The sequence below is a fragment of the Vulpes lagopus genome, chromosome 24, assembly GCF_018345385.1.
Source record: "Vulpes lagopus strain Blue_001 chromosome 24, ASM1834538v1, whole genome shotgun sequence".
Classification (NCBI taxonomy): Eukaryota; Metazoa; Chordata; class Mammalia; order Carnivora; family Canidae; genus Vulpes; species Vulpes lagopus.
The window spans coordinates 49,039,806-49,067,212 of NC_054847.1; the positions used below are offsets into that span (position 1 = coordinate 49,039,806).

The 27,407-nt window shown below is 34.4% G+C and overlaps 1 pseudogene; it reads right to left on the reverse strand.

Moving 5' to 3' along the window:
• Positions 1-16,197: 16,197 nt before the first annotated feature.
• LOC121481900 lies at positions 16,198-27,173 on the reverse strand (annotated as a pseudogene).
• Between the last annotated feature and the right edge of the window lie 234 nt (positions 27,174-27,407).

The window sequence follows — 27,407 nt, forward strand, 5'->3', positions numbered from 1 at the left end:
GATATTGTTGCTCTAATAAAAGCTAACTTATTTAAAAATAAGGAAATAACTAATTCAATATAGATAATGTTGGATATTGCCTATGATTACAACATATTGTCTGTTACAAATTTTCCTGATAGTTGGAAGATAGAATATATACAATTATGAAGATAGAATATATACAATTATGTCTCTTTACTTGTGATAATCTCAATCTCTCTTTCCCATCTATCCATCTATCGTCTATCCTTTGGCAAATCAAAGCACTTTTTTTTTTTCTTGCCTGTAAATTAATGTTATTAGACAAACAAAAAGAAAAGCTTCTACACCATGACAGGTACTTATTGAATTTACTGAAGAGAGAAAAACATTATTAAGGCTTTAAGCCAAGGACATGGAGGATTTTGTCATTTTATACAAATCAGGGACATTTTCTCCACTTTTAAGAAATGAAAAAATGTTGACACATGACAGACAGTATAGTATATATTTTACCAACTGCCAACACATAGAATAGACAAAATGAGTCCTTGAATGATACATTTGATGTTTTCCTTAATTTTGCCATCTTTCAGAAAACAAGTTGTAGACAACTTTTTCCTATTGTGCGTCTTTCGGGTCATTGTCTGCAAAGTACAGCTTTCAACGAGTTGGGATTATTCTTATTTTATCTTTGACTTTTTTTATCTCAAAAGTTGCAATGACAACTTTTTCCAGCAATAGCCTAAATAATTTTTAAAATAATCACTAAATCTGGATGAGCATAGATCTTTTAAAATTATTATTTTATTTTTAATCATTAGTAAATGTTAAAAAAATAAAGGTTCTTCTATTATTCACTTTTAGATGGTCTTCTAAAAAGTGAATGCTTGTTTGTTTACTTAAAATTACATCAAACAGTTATTGAAATGAACAAAGTGTTATTATATACAGGGACTAGAATTAATAATCAGTCATCTTTCCTATTTCTACTTCAAAACCTGAAAAAGAGTAGATGCTCATAAGTCACTTGAATGGATAGATGAATGAATGAATGATTACAAATATGAGGTAAGATAGAAAGTTATTCAAATTGTGACAAATTTAAATCTGGATTTCTTGACAATATAAACTAGGTAATGAGTGTTCACTTTCAAAACTAATCAGTGCACATTTCCATTAAATAGAGAATTGTTTGAGTGTATTTAAAATGCTCTTTAAGTTCTCAAAATTTGATTTGTATTTGATGTTTTTCAGAACACATTTATCATAAATTGTGAGGTAGCCAATGTTTACAGATCACTAAGGCTTTAGAAATTAGAACAAAATATCTGGAAATCAAGACCATTGCTGGATTCTGGTTATTTCAAAACACCTTTCCTCATAACTAATCAGTGAGAGATACCCCAAGTCCATCTCCCATCCTACATTTCTGAACAATCTCCCAAATGCATTCCTCTGTGAACAGTAACATGATTCTGAACTTATAAGATGATTTGAGATGTGGATTTTAAATATTTCTTGAATTAAAAAAAAAAAAACGTAGTATAAGTCCATTCATTCCCTACCTTTTGAAATAATTCCAAGTATACTTAAAGCTAAGAATATAGCCTGAGAGATCAATGCTATTCTTGATACTCTTAAAAACATGCTCCCTAGGCCCACAAAGCATTGCAGCATCATTTGGATTCAACTTAACTTATAGATTTTGACTCATACTATGTGGTTGAACCTGAAAATTAATCACTCCAGGCTAATTCTTGGCCCTGTCCAGGAAACCTTGTTAAATGAGAATCAATTCCACATGTTGAATGAAAAATTTTTGTAATGTATTACTGAAAATATTATCAGTTACTCATTTGTAAAGTAAATGCAAAAGCAGCACATGAATTAGAAGATCTGTGGGTGATGAATAAAAAGTGAGGAGAATGGAAGAGACTTAATAATTTCCTATAAACAGAGACCAAAGCATGATTCATAGTCAGCCTCCCTGTGTGCCACAGGCAGAAAAAGACTCATTGGAGCTGTTTTGTGCATCTTGTTCCTAAGCTATCAATCACAACACCCAGATACCAATTAGAGGAGACCAGGTGAGAAATATCCACCTGAGTCTTCTTGAAAACCCTAGCTGGGAAACATTTTTAGTGTAAATGGAGAGTACTAGGAATGTGTTTTCAAATGACTCATAAAAGGAAACCTAGTGTTCTTTCTGCTTAGGCTCAGAGCATCACTGTGGATTCTCCTCCTGGCTGAGCAGAGAATTAAAGACTAGAAATCATTTTCAAACAAACATTCTACCTGCTGGTACATAACTGTTAAATTCATTGGGCCAATACATTTTCAATGAAACATTTACAGTATAAAAATAAAGTGAAATGTTTTTCACAATTCTTTTCAGGCACTGGTATTGCAATCTGAATAGGGAGATAAAAGGCAAATGGAAAACAGTAAACAAACTATACACTAATTTAAACTGAAATGAAAATGTGCTTTTCTTATATCTACCTCATCACATTTAAATTATTGGTTAGGGATGTAGGAAAAGAGAGAGTGTGTGCTTAAAAACAAAAACATGATTTGTAAATGTTTATGTGCAGTGAATAGGAGTAGAGAATGTCCTTAGTTCCTGAAAATGAAATTAACAGAGTTTTGTTTAATGTTCAACATTAGGTTCGTATTACAGTTAAGGGGACAATTCAAAACCAGAACTTAAAACTCAGGGTTAAAATGTAAAGGGTTAAAGGGTTTAAATGTAAAGACCAGTCATTTGCATATGTACCTTTCCCATCCTGAGAGTGAAGAAAACATTTTACCTCAAGGTTGTGATAAGTTTATACTTAATATTTTTTGAGTGCGACTTATGTCTGTTTGATGTTCACTGTTATTTCTCTGTCCTTCAATTTAAAGACTGAGATCATGAGCATGGGAATATTCATGAGTATAAGTCAGTTCCTCTAAAGCAACCAGTCTAAAGTCTTTGACACTGTCCCTTATAACTTACTGTCACCTGAACTTGGCAGAAGGCTCATGCTTCAGCACCTCTACACAGACCTTCTTTGATAATTATCTGTAGAAACTTTTTCCAAGAGAAAGTGAGGACATTCTCCCTCTGGCTATGTTGCATGAAGCTAATTTTACAGCACTATAGATTGGCACATTTCTAGATGAATACTTTGCTACGGTTTTCTTTACAAATTTGCATCACACTGACAGTGAGCATTACAGTTAGCCATGCTCCTGAAGTGATCTTTCAAACTGTGCTTTAAAAATTTTAATCTGTGAAGTAGATTGACTTTAGGTACAATATGGTGTCTCATTTCTCTTACTAAGTCTCACTGGTAAGTATATGAATTAGATGACCTGGTTTACCTGCAATGTTGGAATGATAACCACAAGTTCCTTTGGTTTTATATATTGATCATGGTTTGCATCAGTATTCTACATACGAAATGATGCCACATTACCTATTCACTGAGTAAGAGCTAAGGTGGAAATGTTTATAAGATTAATTCTTGATCTTGTTGCTAGTTTCCGTGGATTTTATTCTCATAATTTAAAAAGTGCATTTAAGGAGTTCTTTGCAATGTTTTGTCATAAATATATAAGTTCTTCTTGATGTACTAAAAGGGCAAGAAAATCCTTGAAATATAAAACTTATTCCCTATAATAATTCTAACAAGACTTGTAAAGCATCTGGTCCTAATATGTATGTATGTATCTTTATGATTTTTGAGACAAAATGGTCTTAATATTGAGACTGTCAATCATATATAACTTTGATTTGGGGAATATAATAAAAATCAGAGAAGCTCTCAGAAACACTTCTGGTTTGTTTGCCCTTAGTAAAAAGATGAGCTAACTATGATAGGTTATGTTGAGTTACTAGCTCAACTCCAGGGAAATTTCAGAATATTCAGGATCTGCCATTTTCTTATTATTTCTTTTTAGCTTTATTTATGTATAATTCATATATAAAAATGAACACATTATACATACATATACATATATATGTCACAACGAATTTTGACATATGCGTACATCATGATACTGTCACCACAACCAAGATATTATCTATTACCTCCAAAAATTTCCTTGCATTTTTTTGTTTTTTTAATTGCTACTCAAGTATAATAGCATACAATGTTCTATTAGTTTTAGGTGCATAACATAGTGATTTCACCATTTTGTACATTTTATAGTGTTCTCCATGAGCACTATCACCATGCAACGTTATCACAGTATTATTTACTATATTTCCTGTGCCTTACTTTTTATCTCTATGCTTTATTTCTTTCATAACTGGAAGTTTGTACCTTTTAGTCCTCTTCACTTATTTTTTTTAGTGAGGACACTTAACATAAGATCTATCTTAATATATTTTATAAAACATACATCTTAATATATCTTACATAACATTACATAATGTATCTTAGTTACATATTTTTATGTGCACAAAATGTAAGCATGTTTGTGAACTATAGGTGCTATGTCGTACAGTAGATCTCTAGAATTTATTCAACTTGCATAATAAAAACTTTATACTTTTTGAGAAACAATTTCCCATTTCCACCTTCCCCAAACCCCTGGCAACCACCATTCTATTCTCTGATTTCATTAGCTTAACTATTTTAGATACCTCATACAAGTTAAATCATTCAGCATTAAGCATTTGTCTTTCTGTAACTGGCATAATGTTCTCTGGTTTCATCCATGTTGCCACAAATGGCAAGATTTCCTTCCTTTTTAGGGCTAACTAACATTCCATTGTCTCTATATGCACATTTTCTTTATCTGTTGGTTCACAATTGTGGGATACCAAGTGCCTCTTGCAGCTACATAGTTGCATTCACTGTCAAACCTCTCTGTTGGGCCAGCTGAGAGAAAATCAGTCTGAGATATTGACAAGTACTTATTTAATGAATTGAGTCTTATTTTAAACTAAAAATGTTAAAAGGAGGACACCATGTCAATTTGGATAGGCTAGGTTATGCTGTGGTAAGAAATGACAAATTACAGGCAGCTTAGAAAAACAGAACTTGATTTCTAGATCACACTGTGCCCTTTTTATGCCTCAGCTGTGGTTACACTGCCATGTTTTATTCACTGCAGAAGCAGCCTGAAAAAGCTGCTCTAGCTCAAAGAAAGGGCAAAACTAAACATGGCAAGGCACACACCAATCCTTAAGGCTTCTGCTTAGAAGTGGCACTCATCCCTTTGCTTATGTTGCCTGACATCCCCAGGGCAAGGAATGGGACCCTCCCTTCCTAGAAGAGCAGTACATCCTGGTCAACCATAATATATTATAGGGATCCCTGGGTGGCTCAGTGGTTTAGCGCCTGCCTTCAGCCCAGGGTGTGATCCTGGAGACCTGGGATCGAGTCTCACATGGGGCTCCCTGCATGGAGCCTGCTTCTCTCTCTGCCTGTGCCTCTGCCTGTCTCTCTCTCTCTCTCTCTCTCTCTCTCTCTCTCTCTGTGTGTGTGTCTCTCATGAATAAATGAATAAAATATTTTTAAAAAGTCTATAATACATTATAGACATCTATCAGCACAACCCACCTAAACTTTGAGGGTATAAGGTTTTTGTCAAAGGAAATGAAGATATACCTTTAAGTTACTTAATATCTGAACCTCAAAATTTCTTGATTATTCTCCCTTATAACTAAGTTCCTGAGGGATAGTCCCACAGGTCTTCAGAGAATATACCTAGGATCCGTGCCTTGTCATGGCAATTCTTAGCATGATGTACTTATTAAGAACACGGGATCTGGAGCTGTACCTCTTGAACCCATCTACCAGTGTCACATTAAAGAATTGGATCGCTGGTCAATTTAGATAATTTCTCTGCACCATTTGTCCTTTAGCAAACTGTAAATAAGAATGTCTGAATGGCTCAGTGCTTGAGTGTCTCCCTTTGGTTTAGGGCGTGATCCTGGGGTCTTGGGGTCAAGTCCCATATCAGGCTTTCTCCGGGGAGCCTGCTTCTCCCTCTGCCTATGTCTTTGCCTCTTTCTCAGTGTCTCTCATGAATAAATAAATAAAATCTTAAAAAAAAAAAAAAGAATGTCTGTCTACCTCATAGGATTCTTGTGAGGATTAAATCAATAAGCATGTAAAGTGTTGAGAAGAGTACCTAATGTCTATTTGGGTGTTCTTTAGCATCATATACTAAAAGTTTCTAGTCTTTTGTTAACATACATGTGAACCATGGTAACATCTGTGTTTCTAACAAATAACCATCCGTCTATCAATTAGAAGACTTAGATGTAGTTAAATAGACCAAATGCTGATTCATATTATAATTCTTTGAAGTATATCTTCTTTACCTCAATTGTTGTATAATAAAGGTTTATGTTTGTTTGCTCCTGGAGGAGTTGATGAGATTGATGGACACACTATAACATGTTTAGTGAAGTCTTGATTCCCTCCTTCTCCATTTTATTTTTAAATAATCTTTCTCCCTTCAATATGGTGCTTGAACTTAAAACTCGGAGATCAAGAGTTGCATGATCTGCTGACTGAGCCGTCCAGGTGCCCCCAGCAAAGGCACTTTTTAAAAAAGCATTTTTAGAATTAAGGAATTAATACTCATAATGAAAAAAATAGTAAGAGGTGATAGTGTTAAAATGTACTAAGGTATGACTCAGTCATCATGCTAAAGAGTTTATTGTACAACATTATATAATCATAAAAATAATTATACATTTCAGTTCTAGGTAATATCAACTCTATTCACACACTGAGAGGTAGGAAGCAGAGCCATTTATTAATGTAGGGCGATGTGCATAGCTGGAGAGGATTTATCCCATTCAATATGACATGGAGGTCCCCTACTCACTACATGTATATTTGGATACAATCTCTTGTAGTTTAAAGTGAAAACTTCAAAAATTCTAGAAGTAGGAGAACAAATATTCTTAAGCTTGAATGAGGAAAAGACTTCTTTAAAAAGAAAAGATCAAGCTAAAAAAACTAAAAACTTAACAAATTAGACTCCATCAAAATTACAAATTTACAATAGTAATCTGAAAGACTCTATTTAGAAAATATAAAGGTAAGCCATAGCTTGGGAGAAAATATTTGCAAAATATATGTGTAATGATACCTTGCATTTGGAATGTGAAGAACCCTTTTTATTAAATTTTTTATGTATTCATTTCAGAGAGTGAGAAAGAGAGAGCTCATCTGAGATCACAAGCTGAGAGAGAAGCAGAGGATGGGGAGAAGCAGACTTCAGGCTCAGCATGGAGTCCGGTGCAGTGCAGTGTACAGGTCTCCAGCCTGAGACCCAGGGATCATGACCTGAGCAGAGGCTTAACTGACTGAGCCACCCAGGTACCCTGTGGAATATGAAGAATTCTTAAACTCAATAATAAGAAAACAAACCAATGAAAAACTTGGATAAAAGGGTTTGTACAGATCTATCATCAAAGAAGATGTGCAAATTCCAATTAAGCACATGAAACCATGTTTTTCATAAAGAATCATTACAAGGATGCAAATAAAACTCTCATCAAAATACCACTGTATACCCACCAGAATGGCTAAATTAAATACCCTGGCAATACCAAGTGTAGACAAGAATGTGAAGCAAATAGAAATACAATAGATTGCTCACAGGGATGCAAAGTAGTATAGCCATGTTAGAATATATTTGGCAGTTTCTTATAAAGTTGCCATATGCTTACCATATATCCCAGTAATTGTATTCCTAGGTATTTACTCAAGAGAAATGAAAGCATATGTCCCAAAAAAACTTCCATGCAAATGTTCACAGTATGTGTATTCATCACTGCCAAAACTGGAAATAGTCCAGATGTCTATTATATCAGTGGATAAACAAACTATGGCATTTCCATATGATGGAATGCTACCCAGTAATAAAATAGAATGAATCACTGATACGTACAAAAACAAAGAAGTCAGACACAGAAGATGACATGCTGTGTGTGTGTGTGTGTGTGTGTGTATGTATATATATTTTTATTTTGTATTATATATATATATATATTTCAGGAAAAGTGTATACTAGAGTGATAGAAATCAGATCAACAATTACCCTGGTTTGTGGATGGAGGATGATGGTCTTCAAAACTATGAAAGGGTCTTTATATTTTAATTCTATTGTCATTATATATGTTATATATAATATAGTTAATACTAATATATTGATACACTGATATTATTATGTAATTAAAATATATAATATATATAATATGCATATATGTATGCATATATGTATATAATATATATATCGTATTCACATAGTTACAGATATGAACAGATATGAATTGTCACACTGGTTTTCAGCTTATTCTTCTCATTTGGAAGTTTCTGAAGAAGCGAATTTTTGCTCAGATTTCAACTACTGATCCAGTCAGATGCATGTTACTCTAGCTGAATTGCACTGAGAGCCTGGACACCTGATGTTTTTGTCTTTTTCTCCATCCTTCAAGGAATTGGCCCCTTGGATGCTAGTTCACAGTTTGAGTGCAGCTTATCTGAAACAGTCTCAATAGGAGATCTTATTTCCCATGTTTGGACTTTATGAAATCAACAAAAGGATTAGTTGAGGATGATTTAACTTGAACCATGAAATGCAAAACACGCAGGCTTTTCATTGAGGTAATTTTGCACGTGACAGTCCATTATTGGCAAACTATGATGTTTGGATAATTTCCAATTCTTATTTGATAAGTTTTAATGAGAAGACAAGCCCCAAATAGCTGTGATTAAGGACTTCGCCACTGTTCTGCCTTGTTCTGCTTCTATTTTTCTCTTATTTTTCCATAATTTGTGAAAATTTGAGGAAGGTTTGTTACTTTGCTTTATTTCTTATAGATTAAATCCTTATTATTCATCCCAGGACATTCCAGTTCTTTATAGCAGGATAGTTGTTTTTTCAAGGTTCTCAGCTAGATGGTTGCTGTCTATCACTGAAAATCAGGAAATCTCTTTGGTGTGGTTCACCCAGTCTTGCGACTTTCTGACTCTGAGCACTCCCCTGGATGAAGCCCAGCTGTCTCTGCATTCTGCTTGCACTGCAGGACTATAGAGAGCTTTCAACTGTCTCCTTCCCTTCAGGGGAGAATCTTTCATATTTAGCCTGCCCTTCAAAAGGACATCCCTCACTCAGTAGAGTCTTGAGTATCATAACATTTTCGACATAACATTAAACATCTCCCTGCAGTGCTGTTTGTTTCCCATTTGTTTTGATGTCTTAAGGTCCTCTTATGTGTCTATTGAAATCATATTGCTATTAAGAATAAGCGGAAAAAAAATCATCACACACAAAAAAAGAATAAGCGACTTTTTTCTCAGTTTACTTGCCCCAAAATCAATGTATGCTTGCATGTAGGTTTTATTTTGCATTTAATTGTTATTCTATCTTTTGGAACTTGTGCTATATATCTCAAATATCCCCACTTTCATAAATAATACATGCCTCATTACTCGTTTCATCATTGTATCATGTTGTACACATTTTATAGCATGCATTTCACAATATTAAGATGATCAAAGCCACTTTTACCTTTTGAAATTTCTAATAATTTGACTCAACAATGGATAATACATTGTTCAGTATGGCTTATTAATAATAATTTGTTACTCTTTCAACACTATAATTTGAAAATTAATAGTAAAGAATTCCTTACTAGTTACATATGCTCTCAGAATCATTCATCTAAAGTTTAATTTAAAACTTTGTATATGGCAGCCTGGGTGGCTTAGCTATTTAGCGCCACCTTCAGCCCAGGGCCTGATCCTGGAGACCCAGGATCCAGTCCCGTGTTGGGCTTCCAGAATGGAGCCTGCTTCTCCCTCTGCCTGTGTCTCTGCCTCTGTGGGTGTGTGTGTGTCCCTCATGAATAAATAAATAAAATATTTTAAAAAATAAAAATAAAAATAAAACTTTTTATAGTGAGATATATAACAGGTAAAATGATGCAATCAAGTATGCACACTTCTCTAAGGAGTATAAGGGAATATCAGAGATAGTATGAAGTAAACTCTGGCAAATTAATGATAGTATAATATAGAGTCATTCAAATTAATATAAGTAGTGATAATTTTAGATAAATTGTCTCTTTTTAATTACCTCATTAATAATGAAGATCTATGATCACAGTAATACCATTTTAAAAGGACTGAACCCACAAGACTGTTCAAACTTCAGTTATTCTATTAATTTTAATGAATAAAGCCCCTCAAAATATTTCTAAAACTTCATTTATATTTCAGTGACTACAAAAGACAATTGTTTGGATTACCATTCTGTCCTCCTTAATTGTAAATAAAGCAACTGGATTATGTTTAGCTATGAGTATGTAGCTGTAATACTAAATAGTAAACAAAGCTTTCCACTAAGATCCCCTCTCATGACTCCATTTAAACATTATACTGGAAATCCTTGCTAATGCAATAAGGCAAGAAATGGAAATAAAAGTTACGCTGTTTGGAGAGGAAGATATAAAACTGTCTGTGTTTTCAGATGACATGATTATATATGATAGCAACAAAAAAAACTCTTGGGACTGGGATGCCTGGGTTGCTTAGTGGTTGAGCATCTGCCTTTGGCTCAGGGCAGGATCCCAGTCCAGGGATAGAATCCCATGTTAGGCTCCCTGCAGGGAGCCTGCTTCTCCCTCTGTCTATGTGTCTCTGCCTCTCTCTGTGTGTGTCTCGTGAATATATATATTTTAAAAATCTTTAAAAAAAAAACCTCTTAGAACTAATAAAATATTATAGTAATGTTGCAAGATACAAGGTTAATATGCAAAAGTCAATTGCTTTCCTATATACCAACAATGAACAAGTAGAATTTATTAAAAACCAGTACCATTTACATTAGCACTCCCAACAACAACAACAACAACAAAATACTTAGGAATAAATCTAAACCTTGGCTCATATCTGCCTTCCTCCACTTCCAAGGCCTGCAACTGTGGGTCAACCTCTTGTCTAGTTATTTCCCTCTGAAACATTTAGCTATCTCCCTCTACTGCTTTTGAGAACTTAATATGATTAGATTGGGCCCACCTGGAGAATTAGAGATGAACTCCCTATCTCAAAGTCTGGTACTTTAGTCACACTTTTAAATATTTTTATTTATTTGAGAGAGAGAGAGAGAGAGAGAGATCATGTGGGGAAGTGTGGGTAGGGGCAGAGAGAATCCCAAGTAGACTCCCAAGCTGAGTATAGAGCCCAAGGTGGGCTCAGTACAGAGCTAACCAGGGGGCTCTATCCCATGACTCTGAGATTATGATCCTGAGATCAAGACCTGAGCCAAAACTAAGAGTCAGATCTTTGACTGAGCCACTCAGGCACCTCTTACTTTTAAAGTCTCTTTTGAGGGATGCCTGGGTGGCTCAGATGGTTAAGCATCTGCCTTTGGTTCAGGTCCTGATCCCCAGGATCTAGGATCAAGCCCCATATTGAGCTTCCTGCTCAGCGGAGAGTCTGCTTCTCCCTCTGCCTCTCCTGCTTGTGCTCTCTCTGTCTCTCTCTTCCTCTCCCTCAAATGAATAAATAAAAACAATTAAAAAAATAAAGTCTCGGGCAGCCTGGGTGGCTCAGTGATTTAGTGCCACCTTCAACCCAGGGCCTGATCCTGGAGACCCAGGATCGAGTCCCACATCCGGCTCCCTGCATGGGGCCTGCTTCTCCCTCTGCTTGTATCTCTGCCTCTCTCTCTGTGTGTTTGTCTCCCATGAATAAATAAATAAAATATCAAAAAAAAAAAAAGTCTCTTTTGACATGTAAGATCATATAGTCACAGTTTCTGGGCTAAGGATGGGAACATCTTGGAGGGAGGGCATTATTCTGCCTACCACAGGCTGTATAATTAAGGTGATAATAAAAGAGAAATATGAAATAATAAAAACATGTGATTAATATTTTAAAAGTTATTCTGGAAAAGAAATAGCAGGAATAAAAGGACAAATGGGACAAATAGAAAACAAACTGAAGGGAGAAGATTTGAACTTAATGAAAACAAAAAATGTGTTACATTATTAGCTTAATATATTGCATAAATTGATTTAATAATTTTTTTGCTTGCCCTTGAAAAAATTCTAAGTCAAGCTGATATCACTGATGAATTTTTCTAAAACTCTTTTAAAAATTCCAAACTTGAAGACAGATTTTCAGAGAATAAGAGAGGATTTTCCCACTATTTTATAAGGAATACAGCATAATGTTGATAGAGCAATCTACCGAGGAAATTACAATATAGAAACATTAAGAACAGTATCTTCCTCTGAGAGTAGTTGTGCAGATTCAGTGACTAATATAGGTAACGTTGTTAGCAGGGGAAAAAGGAGAGAAAGGAAACTATAGCTCAATATTTCTAAAATCTTTAAACCAAAAGTTCACAGGTAAAAATTTCATCCAGTGTACATAAAATGATTCTACTATGATCAATTAGTTTGTTTCAGGGACATAATATTGCTTTTATAGAGAAAACCACTCAATATAAATCTCTAATTAATAGAATATAGGAAAAGATATGTGATCATGTCAGTAAAAGCAGAAAAAATATTTTACTGACATTCAACATCTTTTTTGAAAAAAAAATTATTCATGAGAGACAGAGAGAGAGAGAGAGAGAGAGAGGGGCAGAGACATAGATGGAAGGAGAAGCAGGCTCCCTGCGGGGAAGCCTGATGCAGGACTTGATCCCAGAGCTCTGCGATCACAACCTGAGCCAAAGGCAGATGCTCAACCACTGAACCACCCAGGTACCCCTATTCAACACTTTCTATACTAAAATTTTTCATCTAATTCCAAAGGGAAGTGAACTTTTTTAAACTGGTATAAATCATCTATCAAAATCTAGCTAGGAGTTGTAACCAATGCTAAAATAATAATTAAGTTCCCTTTGGTTGGAAAAACTATGAAGATCACAGTCACCTTTTCTATTTGGCATGGTACTGGAGGCCATAGCCCAAACAAAAAGTCAAGGAAAAGAAATTTAAAAAGAATCCAATTTGCACATACTGATATAGTTGAATATTGCACTTAAATGAAAAATAAAGTACTGAAATATAGAGTAACATGGATAAATCTCATTGATATAATATTAAGCTGGAGAAGCCAGGTATAGGATAGAAGATTCACTATTATTTATTAATACAATGTTCAAGAACAAGTGATTCTGCTCTATAATAGCAGATAGAGTACAGTTTGTCTTTCAAGAAGGTACATTAACTGAGAAAGCACAAAAATTAGACTTCTATGGTGGTGGTAATGTGCTGTATATTTACCTGTTTGTTGGATATAAGGCTGAAATTAAGTGTAAAATTCCCCTCTATTAAATTGCCATTCTTTTCTTGTTTATCTGCTCAAATCAGCATTTGCCCTCATAACAGCAGCATGTGTTTTCCAATGCTTTTAGTTTTATAATGCAAATGGCATAGTTTCCCATAAGGATAACTATCCATAAGGATATGGATTTGGATATCCATAAGGATATCCCATAAGAATAACTGGGAGATAGGAAAATGGGATTTGGAGGAAAAATCTCGGCCGTAAACAGGGGTCTCATGTCAAAGCATGACTAAGGGGATTGTTACTGAGAAACTATATGACAGTATTGTTAATGTCTTATAGGGCACCTTTAAATGGCCAGGTATTTTTGAAATTTTAGTTAGGTAATATAGGAATCATTCATGCCCTATAATTCTGTTAGGTACCCAGGCTGAATATTTTATAGTCTTGTCTAGAGATGTGCTATGTGTGTATCATTTCTATACTAAGAAATATTTATTTTTTCCCTTATGACCAAGACTCCTAGGACTGTGTAAGGTATTTCAGTGATTGCTCTAAAGGGCAAAATGGATGGTTAACCAAGATGAAGTACTCTTTGGGACCCAATTTCTTTGCAGTTACATTATGATCAGAGTTTTTAGTCCTTAATATTTACCTGTAAGCATTGCTCACAATAGAAAATAAGAAGACATATTTTTCCTTCAAAATAGTTCTTACATAGGAGAGTCAGGAAGAGGGAATTGAGATCTACCTTTGAGAGATTTTTCTAGCACACCTTGAATACCTAGGGGGCTTCATAAAATTACAAATAAGTAAACCATTATCATTCAAGATGATAAATCTGAGCTGAATTAAATTTCCTATGTTTTGTGCTGCCTATTACTACTAAGAAAACGTTAGGGTTTTAAAAATATAGACACACTCACTTACTACAATTTTGTATAGCTTTACAAAGTTGCTTTGCCTAATTGCTGTTCTGTTATATAAGCATTATATATTTAGAATATCTTGATTAAATCTAACACGGACCTTTACTTGAATTAAACATAGCCAGCGAGAAACGAGACATTCATCAGCATGCCAGGTTTGGATAACTGCAAGGTTGGTGAGGCAGAGCCAATAAACATACGATGGAACATAAAACATCTATTATGGATCTCTTATACAAAGAACTACTTTTTTTAGGTCTAAAGGAGAGCATGAAATGTTATCTGGCCCATCTGGGTCATAATTAGCATATCTCAGAGCTCTGAAGTCTTCGTGAGCTGGGCTCACTTGGGCACCACAGAGTGATCAATGCTGCCTGTGTTGCACCCGCTCAAGAGTTGCTCATTCCTGCCCATGGCTACCAACTTACTGCTATTTTTAGAGAGCATCATTCTAACATTGGTGAAGGCATTTTTTGGACTATATGTTTCCGTCTTGAATATATTTTTTTCTTGAATTTTAAGAAATACAGATGGTACCACAGGAATAAGAGCAAATTTGATCTTTGTCTGGAAGATCTGCATTCTGGATTTCTTCATACATTTTGGAAGGGACCACATGAACGCAGAACCTCAACTTCTGTCTCAGTTCCTGGAAATGTAGAATAGTTACAAAACTGTTCCTCTCCGACTTGTCTAGAAATAGTTTTGTGATAATTAGTGATTTATTTTTAGTATTTGAAATCCCACCAATGTCCTCAGAAGGCTCAATTTAGTGTTTAGGGCTTCGGCCTCTTATGGTCTTGGAGAACAAGGGCCACTAGTCAACTCGATTGAGAATGTCTGTGCCCTAAAACAACAAAGGCAGCCAATCAAGCTTGAGACATGAGATCAATAAAACAAACTGCAACACACAATGAAAATCTATTTGCTGTTTGTTTTATCGATCTTTGATAAAGCCACATCGCATGGATACTGTTGAGGATTAAATGTGTGTCTGTGTGTGTGGTGTGTTTCCTCATGGATGAAATTGGTTACTGTGGGAAGTCGATGTAAGAATCTAGTAGAAAAGCCAGGGCATCAGAGTGAGTGACCTTCTAAAACCTGTGTCACCACTTGTAAGTTACTTCAGTTGCCTTTGTTAAAATTTCCTCATTTGTAAAATAAGGGAATATAACTCCCTAACTCATCTTGTGGTTACAACAGTCTATGAAGATAATACCTGGCAAGTGTTTACAACGATGCATTAAGTGCAGCTACATTCGGCAACTGAATTCTTTTACTTACTAAACAATATGTCATTTCTAAAGGGGATTAGGAGTCTTTCAGAAATAGTCAGCCAATCTTCATTTAAAAAAGCATAGAATTGTTGGACCTGGGTGGCTCAGTTGGTTGAGTGTCTGCCTTTGGCTCAGGTCATGATCCTCGGGTCATGGGAGTGAGCCCTGCATCAGGTTCCCTGCTCAGCAGAGAGCCTGCTTCTCCCTCTCCCGGTCCCCCTACTGGTGTTCTCTCCCCCGTCAAATAAAATATTAAAAAATAAATAAATAAAAATAAAAAGCATAGAATTTATAGCAGAACTAGTCTTTTGATTCTGTCATTGCAGACTCTTATTCACCAGCTCATCAACATTAAAAATTTGTGTGCCAATTCCATACTGTCTACTGCCTTATTTGTATGGGCCTGAATGAGATGGTGCTGGACAAAGCACATTTAAGTAAATGTGGGAAGAAGGGACCCTCTACCCTGTATCGGTGGTATGAGTCATGTCAGTGACTGATAGGTTACTGGCTAAGGAATGTTTATTTGTAAAACATAAGTTTTACCATGGTCAAGATCTGAACTGCTAGATTAAAGAAATGTCATGTCTAACTATGGCTTTTGCTCTTTATATATTTTTTTTCTTACAATGGGATGAAACATTTTAATCTGATGGTGCCCCATAATACTGTACAGGAAGCACCCCCAGCTCCTAGAGGTCCCCTCCAGGTTATAAGGAAGTTCTCAAAAATAACTGGATTTGCAAGAGCCTGGCCCCTTGCTCATAGGAAAGAGAGGGAATAGAACAGGCAAAGCACTGAGGTCTGCTCCTTCATCACTCGGCATTCATAAATCCAGTTCTGAGCAGAGCTCTTGGAATCCACCAGCTCTTCAGGCTGGAACCACAAGCCAATCTCCTTCTCTGCACTCTCCACAGAATCGCTGCCATGGATAATGTTTCTGCCAACTTGGATGCAAAAGTCCCCATGGATGGTCCCAGGTTTGGAATCTGCAGAGTTGGTCTCTCTGAACATCACTTGGCCTGTCTTCACCACATTCAGGCCCTCCCACACCATGGCAACCACAGGCCCTGACTGCATGTACTTCACCAGGCCGGCAAAGAATGGACGGTCCTTCAGGTCAATATAGTGCTCCTTGAGAAAGTCTTCAGAAGCCTGGATTAATTTCATAGCAATGAGGCGGAATCTCTTTTGCTCGAAATGCTTGATGGTCTATCCCACAAGGTTGCGCTGGACTCCATCAGGCTTGATGGCGTGTGTTCAATGAAGGTGTGTTCACTGTTGGCTATGGTCCTTTCCAGCTGCTACCGCTGCAACTCCTTCTGGCCTATATTTTAATTTTTAAAATTTTTTTGGCTTATACTCTTTTAAATGAACATAAAGAGACGCTAAAAAAAAAATGTCATTTTCCTGGAACCTAAGCCTTCAGATGTACAGAGCATTTTTAAACTACAGGTGAATATTATATCCTCAAATATAGAAAATATTTTATAACTGTATAAGTAGCATTGACAGAGAAATACAAATGTTGACAATTTCCAATTCAAAAATATTCATAATATTTGATTAGATGATTTTTATTTGGTCTTTATCAAAATATGGTTGCATATGAAGTAAACACAAACTAGCTGATGGTTTTGTATATGAGAGGGGCAAACCTAATTTCCAGAATTAAGTAGAAAAGAAAAGAAAATGTAAATCTAAATTTATAGATTTTTTTCCCCTCTGGAGTTTATCAACTGGATTCTATATTTTTTCATTTCCTTTTATTCCGCAAATATTTACTGTCTATCCTGAGCTTGAATGTTAATAATGTTAAGTGAAATATATAATGTTAAAACCTGAAATGCCAGCATCAAAATGACTATTGTTAAAATAATTATACTCTTTAATATACAATGTATCAAAATATTACAATATGTTACATGACAACATAATAAATAATTCTCTGCTAAAAGAGTGCAATATGTACAAGCAATATCTAAAATAAAATTACATTAATCAACTACCCTATTAACTAATAAGTATATGCTCCATTTTAAGTCTGGTAACAAAAGGAAATAAAAATATGAGGACCATTATATTAACTTTAAAATCAAGTATGCTTTTGATTTTATATTCTCAAGGGTATATTCTTTGTCCTGAATATTAGAAAAAGAATAAAATATTTAAAATATGTTAGAAGGGACCACTGGATTTTATTTTTAATAAAAATAGTATTTAATATTTCCATTAAAAAAGAAATGGGCTATTAGTTCTGTTCCTAATCTCGTAGATCTAATGTCATGAAGAAGGAAATTTTTTATGTACATTGATACACAACATTGAATTGTGATTACCAGTCTCTCCTTAGTCTCAGTCCTGTAAATGCCACTGCCTTCTGCAAGAGTAGCTTCTAATCCTATGAGACAGTTGCCAGAATCATATCTAGCAGGAAGGGTAAAATTTTCTTGCTCTAGGGAAAGTGTATGTGTATATATAAGAGCATACCATATGCACAATGACATACAGTGAATTTGACCAAATTAATAAATGTCAAACATTTTCATCTCATTGCAAACTTTTTTGGAAAAAAAGAAAAAAAAGTTTGAGAAGCAGATGTCTGACTTGGGTCTCTCAATGGATATCAGAATCTGAACCTGTTGAGGATGCAGAACTCACCCAGTTTGATTTTATGGATTTATGTCTCTTTGTCACATTGTTCTTGTTCTATCGAGACCTTCAGGAAAGAGCAAAATTAAATTTAAAGGTTCAATTGATCGTGTATCAGAATCATATCTTTCAAATGTACTTTTATTCTCTTTTCTGTCTTCTATTTATAACCAAAACACTAACAATGTGATCTGTGTACTAATCTCAACTCCTTGACCCCATTCTGTTCAAAGTTCATTGACGTGAGTAGAAAGGGAGATATAGACCTAAATATAATCTAACAGTTCTTCTAAAGCCATGAATAAACTGAATATGACCAAGTGTCTCAAAGTGAAAAAATATTTAAAAATTATTAAATTATTCCTGATATTTTACAGGAATATTTTCCATATGTTATCTTTTTTTAGTAGGATTCTAATTTAGATGAGTCCAAAATTTGCCATTTCTCTTCACCATAATATGGATCAAATACTCCCTGTTGGCTAATGTTTGTTTAGGAAAAATTATAAATATATGATTGAATTTAGACTTTAAAAAGAGAAGGAGGGGCACCTGGGAGGCTCAGTCAGTTAAGGGTCCAACTCTTGATTTTAGCTCAGGTCCTGAATCTCAGAGTGCAGAGATCGAGCCCCACATAGAACTGAGCACTCAGTGGGGAGTCAGCTTGTCTCTCTCTCCTTGTCCCCCACCCCACTTGCTTTTACTCTCTCACTCTCAAATAAATAAATAAGTAAATAAAATATTTTAAAAAAATAAAAAGAGAAGGAGATCATGTTTCAAGCACCACTGTTCCTTCTACAAAAGGTTAGACTGTTCAAAACAATAGCAGTGAATAGCAGAAGCAATAGCAAATCAAATCTCTCATCTGTTGGTTCAGACTTCCAGGAGCTAATGCCTGCTAGAATTGCAAAGTGTAACCAATTTTTCTGTTCTGAATAAAACTCCTATTCTATTAAGTATTTCAGTAAAGGATAATGGAGAAGGTAATAATAATAAATCCTTGATTGCTTGATCAGATGGAAATTGGAGCAATTAAACAGAATGTAAAAGGGAGGGCACTTCTCATATAGTACAATACATACACACGTTATCTATCTATGCTATAATATATATAAATTTATTGAATTATGAACTTTACATTAATGGTTGATTAAGGATAGAATTTTTGAAAATGATGTTAGATGTTTTTATTTAAATTTTTAATATGCTTTTACAATTTAAATGTTAGAAACAAAATCACCAAAAAAGAATAAGCAAGTGAAATATTATATAAGTGAAACACCTAAAGCAGAAACCACCCAGGATTGGAAGGCTACTTAGTCAACTCATGATGGTTCTCCCTCCTTCTATACCACAAAAGATGCCCCCACCATAGACCTGGTCTCCTACGGTAACAGGTCTTCTCTTTCTTGAGTTGGCCAGGTTTCTCACATCGAACAGTCACCCTGGATACATTATGCTAGTTTATATTTAAGGGGATTCAAGTTTTTGACATGCTGTATCTGGGGAAAATCTTCCTTCTCTTGACCTTTACATTTCTGAGTAAAACAGAGCACAGATTCCTTTCTGCCCCAAGACAGCACACATTTCTGTTTTGGAATAAATTACAATTATTCAGGGGAAAATTATACATGATTTAACATTCCTCAAAGAATCAGTGGGAGATAGTTGATAAATGGTTGAAAACAGGGCTCTGAAGGACCCGTCAAGGATGGTATATGAAGTGAAACCATTGACATGGTTGAATTTCCTTTAGGAAATAGTGTATAAGAGGGTGTAGATAAATAACCAGAGAGAATATGGAATGAAATCCGGAAGAGCACCATTAAAGAGAGGGTAAAAAAAGAAACAGAAGCACGTGAAGAAAAACACAAAGAAATTATAGCGGCAGGAAGATGTGGAGATTGTCATTATCAGAATGATAGGGAACCAAAAATGTAAGGGTAACTAACCTTGTCATTGCCTCAGGAAAGTGAAGTAACATAATTGTTGTTGCTCTGAAGAAAAATCCATTAGATTTTTGTATTGGATGCGGACTCTAAAGATGAAAACAGAAACACTTCCAGTAAAGTGGCAGAAGGTAGAGGATAGATTACAGTGGTCCGGCAGGCAGGAGTTCTGCACCACTCCAACTAAAAATGAAGTGTTCTATTTTTGTTTGTTCGGAGAACTGCATTTTAAGAGGTGCTCAGAGACTCAACACCACATCCAGAGAATAATCATCATGTGGGACGATTCAAAATTCTCACATAAAAAAGAACATAGGAGAAAAAACAAGATATTTGGGTTAGAGAAAAAAAATGCCGTTACTGATGATGAATATTTGCAAGACACTTACAGGTAATAAAAATTGAATGTGTTTCCAATGTCTTCAGAAGAAATTGATAGAGCTATTATTTTGAAATTAAAAGATACATATTTGACTAAATAAAAAAAGTATATTGAAGATCAACTCAAATAATCCCATCAGCTTCTCATTTCAAAGGGCAGGGCTGATGCATTCCCCCTGCAAAAGCATAAAGAAAATCAATACTATGTCAAGTACGATGGTTACTATCATAGGGTTAGTTAACACCTCCATCACTTCAAATTATTTTCATTTTGTGCATGTGTGGTAATAAGACTTAAGATCTCCTCTCTAGGAACTCCAAGTATATAATATAGTATTTGTTTACTATAGTCATCATGCTGTACACTAGATCATTTCACGATGTGTACGTGTATCGCATCATGCTGTGCACCTTAAACTTGCATGTGTTCTATGCCAGTTATAGTTCAGTAAAACTGGAAAAGAGTAAAATAGTAATTTGTAAACTTAAACAGGAATACTCAAAAACAAAAGGTACTCTTTTGTACAAGCCTTTGCTGTCTTGTATATTTCTGGCAGGAAAAAGTTGCCATCATATACTGAGGGAGTTAACATTTCTCAAGTGTAAGCAGCCGTGGTATAAAGATTGTATATTATACCTGAAAATATCACAATGAAACATCTTTTGATTTATAAAAGATGTTATGTTTACTGAATTCCAGGGCGTGTTTGATTTAGTATCACGGAGGGAATATTATATTGATAAACCCTGAGTATAATATACATATAAAAGTGTACATGCATATTAATAAGACATTTTCTTACTCTTACTTATGTTTTATACCCAAACTATATTATTATATATTACATTGTCTCATCTCTTCAGGGAGTTAGTTAGACATATAAATAAAAGAATATATGCAGTGTGATGGGTGTTTTATTATCTGTATGGTTACAGAACATGTCTAAACAATAGAAGTGTGATTAATTTTTTTTTGGAAAGGGATGAGGAAGGGATGTGTTAGTCTGGAAGGGATCAGAGTAGAAGTGGTATTTGAGCTATGATTTAAGATGATAGAGGAAATTTTACCTATTGGGAAGGAAACATGAGCAAGAGCAAAGACAATATTATAAAAAATATAGTGTGCTTAAAAAACCGAAAGTGATTTGGAATGTCAAAAACAATGGTTGTGTCAAGGAAAGTAGGTACGATAAGGGTGAAAAACTAGGGGATATCAGCCTGAAATCCTGCAGGGTGACTTTTAAAGTGTAAATCTTTAGAGAAATAGGAATTTTAAGAGTAAACAATTAATTATAACAAAAGATATTGACATATAGATTCTCAATAACAGATATTGGAAAAGTAATGCCTATACATCTAAATACACCTAAAAATAAGTAAATTCTCCATTTCCTCCCAAACAAATGATTATAAGCTGTACACATAAAATTCAGCAAAGTAACCTGTACATTTTAAAAATTTGTTTCAGTAGTTGGATTTTCATGTCATAATTTTTATAAGATGTTTTTGTTGTTCTTAAGAAACTGTAAACAGGAAGAAAAATGTAGGACAACACCGTCTGAAATTGACATTTGTCATTAAACTTAAACATGACTGAGTCACCAAAATAATGTATACATAATTCATCAGTGGTACATTAATTATATTAATGACTCATATCTGAAGTAAAAAAATTGTAAATGTAATGCATAGGTATTAACTTGAAAATTGCTGCCAGATTTATGGATTATCTAAGCAGATTGAATTCAGTGTTAATAAATGTGTTAATGATGTTTAAGTGGATAGGGAAAATAGAAAAATTAATTATGAAACATTAAGCTTGCTAACACAGATTTCCTTCAGCATGAAGAATAAAAATAACTCATGTTATTTTTAGTAAACAGGAATATATTCTTCTACAGTCAAAAGCGAAAAGAAAGTCGTTTTGAATGACAATCTTCTAATATTGATCAGTACCTTAAATACAAAAAAGAACCAGCACATTTCCTGTGATGTACATAATAATATAAAATGATAACAATTATAGTTTAAGAATCTATAAACATTTTAAGGTATAGAATAATGTACATAAATTCTACTTAACTATATAAATAACTATATAAAACTATATATATAACTATCTAAATATAACTCTATACTGCAAGTGATATTCTCTAAAGTAAACCTTAAATTTAAACAAATCATCCTATTATGTGGCTGGCAATAAAGGAAAGGAAATTACTTTCAAGTAATTTATATTAAAAAAATTTGTGTTTTTATTTTATTGAAATTGTGATTTTCAATATATAATTTGATACACTGTGATGACTTATTTATTTATTTATCTATTTATTTATTTTTAAAGATTTTGCTTATTTACTCATGAGAGACACAGAGAGAGAGAGGCAGAGACATAGGCAGAGGCAGAAGCAGGCTCCCTGCAGGGAGCCCGATGTGGGACTTGATCCCAGAATTGGATCCCACAATTGGAGCTGGAGGCAGATGCTCAACAGCTGAGCCACCCAGGCATCCCTGAATGACTTATTTTACAAATAATCTACAAAAGATAGTGGGTATGTATATTGAAACAAGGAGAAAATAAGCAGGAAGGAGATATATATATATTAACTGCCTGGGGACCTTTATTTGGGAAGAGGGGAAGGGGACATGGGGAATGGCATATGGCACAGGAAATAACAATGGGAATAACCTGGTCCTTTCTGATTGAGACTGTACCTCTTTCTGCACCCACATCAGAGGACTGCATGTTCCTATGTTCCAAAAAGGAGAAATACCAAGTTAAGGTTAAGCAGATTAAATTACGAGACTTCTTGGAACCTTTGATGTGCTCAGGTATAACGGGCAGGGGGCATAATGAAAAGTGTTTCTTAAACAGAGTCAACCATAAAACTAATAAGTCTGTAGGCACTGGGATTCCAAGGGACACACTTGGAGAGGTAATGCTCCAGGTTGAGCCCACAGGGATCCCATGAAGGTTGAAAAGCAAGACCCACCACACACCTCCTCACCAGCTATCAGTCACTATCTTTAAAAGTGCAGTGTTGGGTCAGCTAAAGGGATCATTCTGCATTCAGTTCTCTGTATTTCAGTAGGGGTTTATGGTATCTAAATAAATATATATAAAGAGAAAGCCAAAGGAGCAGCATTAAATATTAACACACAAGTACACACACATGTTGAGAACTGTTTCTGAAATAATAACTGCAGAGAGACTTCTAAATATACCTCTGACTCTTAGGAAGCTGGCCTTGTTTGATCACTGCTTAAAAATATATTTCCATGCTATCTTCACTTTAATTTTGAGTAAGAGTCTAAATCTATCTTTTCTTTCAAGGCAAATAACTAAAATATTTGGCTTAAAAATGTTCTAGCTCTAAATCTATATTGTTGATGTTCATGTACCTAGTGCAGATTCTTGAATTAGTCTACTTGACTCATATGAAATTAAACGATTGGTCCATAGACTCAAGGAATAGGGTTGGGAGTGTTTTGTTCATTAACGAAGGATGGTAAACTGTCAAAGCTGCTTTGTAAAAAGTCAAAACATACTTTGTAAAAAGTTTTCCTGTATCTTAAAATATTTCCCTAAGGATTACTGTGCTTCCTTTATTTTTTGTGTATCTTAACTCTATGAGTGAGAATGAATCTACACTTGTGGAGGTTTTTTTTCTTTCCCCCGGCTGGGACAAATAAATGTGCCAATTCTTCTATGACTAGTGTAAGGTATTATCTATAATGTTTTTATTTAATCCTATTATTTAAATAATATTCATTTAATCACATTATTTAAGTAGCATCATAAAATATAGCTTCCCTAACTGCTTTTGTCTAAACTTCACTTATAGCATTGATTTATCTCTAAAGAATTTACCCACTTTCTAGAAATCTGCATGACATAGTGTTAGCTATATTTATACATATGTATATTAAATTTGTTCTCAAGTTTTAGCTTCTAGAAATTTGTATTGTGATAAGCATTTATAATAAGCACATAATGTTTATGTGACAAATATGTGATAAGCAATGTAAATATAAATGTCTAATGTATGTACTTTAAAAAGTAATTTTAAGTAAAGTGTAAAGGGGTAATTTATTTTAGAAGTTGACTATGTAAATGCATAGTTTTTTTAACTAAATGTTGCACTATTTCCATATCTGGCAATGGCATGCTAACACATGCTTGGTACTCAAATTATATGCAGAATAAGTGAATGTGTAAATAAAAAAGCAAATGTTTCTAAGAAAGTTGGGCATGTATTTTTCTTGCACTAATGTAGAGAAAATCACACTTATTATTCAAATCTGAGTTCCATTAACAGCATAAGATGACAACTTTAAACCATGAAGTAGTGAGGAATATTATTCCAAAGTATCTGGGTTTTTAATACTTCTTTATTTTGAGCATTAACATTCCTTTCCCTTATGCCAGCATATGAAAGCCCAGAGGTGTCCATGCCTCATTGCTTTAACATATGCTGCTTTCAGTGGCTGAGAAGAATGTGAGGCAACAGGTTTTGGGGGAAAATAGAGTTTTTGTCCAACTGTAATAAAGGCATTAACGTGAAAGATCATGCTCAAATAAGGTATTCTAGACCTGTGTATCAGGATAAGATGAGCTCATTTTAAAAATGATCTCAACTCCTGTTGATTGAATGCCTCCCTTATAGCAATTCTTATTAACTCTTTCAAAACCTCAGACTTTATGATAAAGAAAAATATCAAGCAGACTTGTATAATGGAGTAAATTTTCACTTTTCCCTGGCTGAGTATATTAAATATAGCATGCAGATAACTTGAAGAAACTCTCATATAGCAAATGTCAAATTTCCTTTAAAATAATGCAGAAGAAAATCTGAGGTTCTTAAAAGAGAAGAATTTTTTTTGGGGGGGGCGGTTGTTGTTGTTGTTGCTGTTGTTTTGCACAACACAGTGAATTTTAATGTCCCCTCCCCACCACTTGGGTATATAAAACTAAAAGTTTTATACTAAATTATTTTTCCAGATTTTCAAAAATATAACTTCTCACTTTACTCTGGAAACAACCTCTGTCAGAAACATACTATGAGAACACCTTACTGTGATTAAAATCAACCCTCTGAATGGAAAAAAAAAAAAAAAAAACTAGATAAGCCAAGCAAAATATTAAGAGAAAATAATTGGATTTGGTAAGCAGTGTTGATCAGAGGGGTCAAGGTCCAGAGATGGAGGAAGGACCTGATATGGGAGAACAATGTTTGACGCTGCTTTTTCTACTGAAAAATCTCATTTCTTCAAAATCTGTAGAGGGAAGGCTGACAAAGCTACAGTCAGTATTTGGCCATCTCCTGGGTTTGTAGTGATAATAGCTGTCTTCAGGACCCAATGAAGAAGAGAGAAATCTGTGAAATGTGCTAGAACTAAATGCTGAATCCTTGAAGACTACATATTTACAATAATGATGAACCACAAATAGAGTGGCTCCCCCCAGTTAGCTCAAAAGTATGTTCTACGTGAGCATAAGGCTAATGACATAGCCCTAAAGTATATTAAACCAAAATCTGATAATCTGACAAAATCTGTGTATCATCTAGGAATATTTAATTAAAAAGGAGCAATAGCCAAATCATAAACACCATTGGGATATTTTACATTTATATCTCAAATTTCAGATGATTAAATTTGTACATGCTATCTTATCTGATAACTTACTAAAATGTGTGGGTGCAGCTTTAGTCATGCTAGGAAGGAAATCTATAGCTTCAAATACATATGGTTGAAGAGAGAGAAAGTCTTCAAATTAAAGACTGAGCAACAATTTTGAGAAAGCAGAAAAGGAAGATCAACTTAAATCCAATGCAGGAAATAGAAAACGAAAGCAATATCCAACAGAGGAACAACAAAGCTAAATTAAAATAATTTCACAAGATTAATAAACTTCATAGCACAAGATCAAGACTGAGAGATAAACAAATGGAAGACAGTAGAAATTATCATGAATAAAAGTTGTCATTAGTAATAATCCTAGAGACAATAAAAGGTAAAATGAGAACAATCTGACAATTTGATATTAAAATTTTTTAAAAGTTTGAAGTTGAAAAAATTCCCTGAAAAAAAATAATACCCAATTTAACTCAAGAATTGATTCAATTGACATAATTATAACACATCTCCTAGAAATTGAATCCATATTTAATAAACTTTCACATCAAAATCCAAAGCTCAAATTTCTTAATTTCTCCAAACACTGGAAGAAGAAAGAGTATACATCTTAGAAACACTTCCAGAGTATTCAAAACCAAAAATAGTACAATATGTTCAACTAGTTTTGTGAGGCCAATGTGACATTGATACCAAAACCATGTAAGGACATTACTAGAAAGGAAAATTGGAAGTCGATATTTAATCTCATTACTGAGTCTAGTAATTTAATTTAGGATGTGTATCATCTAGGAATATTTAATTAAATAGGGGGCAATTGGGACACCTGGGTGGCTCAGTGGATGAGTGTCTGCCTTTGGCTCAGGTCATGATCCCGGGTCCCAGGATAGAGTCTCATATCAGGCTCCCGGCAGGGAGCTTCCTTCTCCCTCTGCCTCTGTCTCTGCCTTGCTCTCTGTGTCTCTTATGAATAAATAAGTAAAATTTTTAAAAAATAAAATAAATAGAGTGTGAGGCCATTTTTTTCCTCACCTTACAAGCACATTGGACGTTGGTACCAGGGGGTGGTGGTGTACAATGCGTGGTATCAGGGTGGTGTGTCTCTTGTTCTCTTGGCATTTTCTACATGTTTCAGGTTGGCTGACACCGCATCAAAATAGGAAGAAGGAGATGAAACATCCTTTTTTATTTATGATCATTTCTTATTCTCCCCTTTTCTTTCCCTTTCCTTTTGCGTAAATCACTCACCATTATTTTAGGATTTTATTAAAAATTCTTTTGTATTTTTCTCCATAATAGTATAAAAGATGTGAAAACATGTATATGATTGTTTTCATTGTTTTAGAAAATAGG